The sequence below is a fragment of the Lipotes vexillifer genome, unplaced genomic scaffold (assembly GCF_000442215.2).
Source record: "Lipotes vexillifer unplaced genomic scaffold, Lipotes_vexillifer_v1.1 scaffold121, whole genome shotgun sequence".
NCBI classification, from domain to species: Eukaryota; Metazoa; Chordata; class Mammalia; order Artiodactyla; family Lipotidae; genus Lipotes; species Lipotes vexillifer.
Genome location: NW_006773122.1, coordinates 951,011 through 955,296, shown reverse-complemented (window position 1 = coordinate 955,296; position 4,286 = coordinate 951,011).

Genomic DNA, 4,286 nt, shown 5'->3' with positions numbered 1-4,286 from the left:
TTTTCCTCTTGCTGCCTTTAGAATTCTCTTTAACTTTTGCTGTTTTGATTATGATATATGTTGGTGTGGGTCTGTTTGCTTTCATCTTGTTTGGGACTCTCTGTTCTTTCTGTACCTGGATATCTGTTTTTTTTAGGCTTGGGAAGTTTTCAGGCATAATTTCTTCAAATATATTTTTGATCCCCTTCTCTCCCTTCTTCTCTGGAACCCCTGTAATGTGAATGTTAGCACATTTTATATTATCCCATAGATCTTGTGTATTTCTTCCTTCCTTTCCCTCCCTCTTTGTTTTCTTGTTTGGTTGCTCTCTCTTCTTTCTTTCTTCCTTTTTTAAAATTATTTTTAATTTTTTTATTCTTATAATTATTTTTTAACAACTTTCTTTCTTTCTTTCCCTTCCTTCCTTCCTTTCTTTCTTTCTTTTTCTTTCTTTCTTCTCACTTATCTTTCTGCCTGCTGTTCTGATTAGGTGATTTGCATTATTCTGTCTTCCAGATCACTTAGGTGTTCTGTGTCATTTAGTCTGCTATTTATTGCTTTTAGATTGCTTTTAATCTCAGAGACTGAATTACCTATTTTTGATTGGGTTTTTATAGTTTCTACTTCCTTATTAAAATGATCTGTGCTTAGATCAATTCTCTTAGCTCGCATTTTTATTACCAACTTTTTGAACTCATTGTCTGGTAGTCTGATTTATCTGTTTCATTATTTTTTCAAGGGTTTTTCTTGCTCTTTAAATTGGGAGTAGTTCCTCTGCCTTTTCATTTTATTTAACTTTCTCTCTCTATGAATTTAGGCGAAACAGTTACTTATTGTGGTCTCAAAGTGGTGTTTTTATGTGGGAGCATCCCTATGTAGACTGTGTGTGCCAGTGTCTTCAGTGTGAGGGCTGGATTTGATGTGGACACCAGCCACATCTTTCCTCAGGGTGTGCTGACCACTATGACCTTGAGAAGGGGTGTGATTGGTATTGGAGAAGCCAGAGCCTGCACAGGGTGTGAGGTGGGACTCACTGTCTGCTCAGTGGTGGTCATAGGCCTGTTGGGTGGGGCCCGCCCCCAAGTTGATGGAGTAGATGACTTGAGGGTCACGCTCAAGCTGGCTCTGTTGCCTTTTAAGTGTGTTTTCCTCCTCCCTGCACTGGGGCCTTTGCCCCAGAGGAGGGTAATGCTGAAACAAGTGGGGCTCCCGTGCTTACAGGGGTCTGATGCACTGCCTGTGTAGGTGGCTGCTGCTCCATTCAGACGCAGCCCATGATCGCGTCGCTCCTGTTGTGTCCGTCTGTCCCGGATCTAGTGCAAGGCTGTGGTACGGGGTGGGTGGAGCTGGAGCGTTCACTAGGCTGCTACTGGGGATGGTGGCCTTGTGGTGGCAGGAACTGAAGTGGCTGCGCTGCAGTCAGAAGTCTGGGCTGCTTCTGTGGTGCTGTTTAAGGAAGCGCCAGCAATGGCCACTGCTGCCCCACCTGGACCACACCCCAGGCCCCCAGGTCACCTCTGCATCCCTAGATAGTCTTTTCCCAGGTCCGGGCTTTCTTAGATCCAGCGCCAGGCCGTGATGTGGAGTGAGTGGGGCCAGGGTGTTCGCTCAGCTCGGGTTGGGGATTGTGGCGAGGCAGTTGCTGCTAGGGCAGACCTCTCCACCCTGTCTGTTGGCAGGCTGGTAGCCCTGTACTCCTCATGAGTGGAGTCCTGGCTTTGCCAGCATTTCTGTCTGTCCCGCTGGTTCTCCAAGCAGCCAAGAGGGCTTGTCCCCTCCGTGTAGGACCCCAGGACTGGGATGCCCAGGATGTGGCTCAACCTACTCACTCCCCAGGGCGAGCATCCACCTCTCTGATTTACCTTAGTCCCCTCCCAGGCTCACAGGTGCTGACCCAATGCTTTCCTTCCCATCCTACCCGATTCTGCAGGAGTCTTTTTGTAGCCTTGGCTACACAGGAAGTCTTCTAGTTTCCAGTTAGTATTCTGAGAGACTTGTTGCACACGTAGATGTATTTTTGATGTGTTTGTGGGAGGGACGTGAGCTCCATGTCCTCTTGCGCAGCCATCTTGTTCAGGCTCTGACCCAGACCTTCACTCCAACCATTCTAACAATAATTCAACATATGTGTCCCCATTTCTCTCCCCTTCTCTCCACGGCAGACCCTTCTTTCTCCCCCGAACCCACCATCCAAGCTTCAGCAACATTGGTACGACTGGGAGAGGACTTCAGTGTGATCTGCACAGTTCTGAGTGAGCCAGAGGTGGCTGTGGACTTGAGTTGGGAATATCCAGGGCAGAAGGTAAGAGGAGGCAGTGTGTATGTGGTGGTGGTGTATCAGGGTAGGGGCGTGGGAGTGAAGGCCTGGGATCAGGGCCAGGAGCCAGAGGGGAGACATGGCTTGACTGGGAATCTGAGCAATCTGCATTCTAGTCCCAACTCTGACACTGCTGCTTTGAGTGACCTTGGGGAAGTCACTTCCTTTTCTGGGCCTCAGTTTCCTCATTTGTCAAGTAGAACTACTTATCAGCTTATTGTATAAAAATATATGATTTAATTTGTCCAACAGTTATTGAGCACCCACCACGGAGCAGACACTGAACTAGGTGCTGAGACTACAATGACGAATTAAAGAGAAAGATGGCTCCCCCCGCTTTGCAAGCTTACAGTCTAAATGGGGAGGAAAAAGTGGGAGATGAACATACACGACCATCTACACCATACTAAGTGCTCCATCGAGGATACAATACGGCAGTGTGAGAGGGTCTACTGAGATAGTGGTCAGGGAGTCTTCCGAGGTGACACTCAAGCTGAGACCAAAGTGGCCCAAATCCCATGAAAATGGGTCTTGAACAAATGCTCATGCCCTGTGGCTGGGTGTGTATGTGATAGGAAATGGACTAAATGCATTAGTAACTGTTTCGTGACCAACCCATGTGGGCCTAGACCTTCCCCAGGTGGTGGTGGTGATGTTCTTTTCTCTCAAAGAACTTAACCCATAACCTCAAACATCTAAAGAAGAACTGTGCTAAGCAGTAGGCTACCAACCGAGCAGACTTCAGGAATTCTTAAAAGAGCTTCCTGGAGGGGCCGGAATTTGAGGTGCAGAGACTTGAAGGTGAGCCCCCCAGAGGCCTTAGAAGTAGAGAGAGTGAGGTATCATTCTCCCACTTGTCAAAAGTGGAAACTTGAGGGCTTCCCTGGTGGCACAGTGGTTGGGAGTCCGCCTGCCGATGCAGGGGACACGGGTTCGTGCCCCGGTCCGGGAAGATCCCACATGCCGCGGAGCGGCTGGGCCCGTGAGCCATGGCTGCTGGGCCTGCGCATCCGGAGCCTGTGCTCCGCAAAGGGAGAGGCCGCAACAGTGAGAGGCCCGTGTACCACAAAAAAAATAATAAAAATAAAAATAAAATAAAAAAAAAAAAGTGGAAACTTGAGACCCAACAAAGGGAAATGAACACCCCGATGGCTGGGAGACACTGGCTTTGCTAGGCCAGCATTTCCACAGACATGATCCTTGGAACAGCAGAAAACCCAAAAAGTCATACCACCCCCTTCTCCAAAAAAAAGCGTTCTTAGGAAAACGCTGCCTCTTAAAAGCATTTGCCTTGGAGGTTCAAAACATTACAGGGACACGTGTTAGACTCAGTGGTCTGAGTCTCCCCAGTTTTACTTTGCTGGACTATTTACCAAACAATTTTGCCCCCCCTCTGCGGAGGGAACACCCCTTAACATCCCCACAGAAGCAGAGTGCAGTAAAACCCACACCAGAAAGTGCCGTTACCTCCTGCTTCTCCCTGAGTCGGGGAGGAGACCCCAGCTTCCCCCCAGGGACTTGAACGGCTTGTTTTTCCACAGAGAACCTGGCCTTTCAGGTGCTCTAATACTGAGGTGTGACCTTGGCCAAGTCGCTCCTCCTTTCCCTGAAGGGGTACATTGTGCCTCTTACCTGCCCACTGTGCCCCAGTCAGAGATGGCACCTGGGGCAGCTGATGGACAGGTTTTTTTGTCTCTTCAGCTGGATCCACCCCCCGATGTCAGTGAGCAGGCCCATGGCGATGTGGACAGGTATGCCAGGAAAGTCAGGTAGGATGCAGGGAACACCCTATATTTGGAAGAGACCTGGGCCGGGGATGCTGGCATTGACACCTGCCAGGCCATGAACCTTCAGGGCCCAGGGACGGCTACCACCCGTGTCCTTGTGTTCCCTCGCTCCCTGGCATCCAGGTGTAGAGCAATAGGTAGAAGCAGGGGTAGGTGACCATATGAACCTCGGTGTTTTTTTTTTTTTTTTTTTTTTTTTTTTT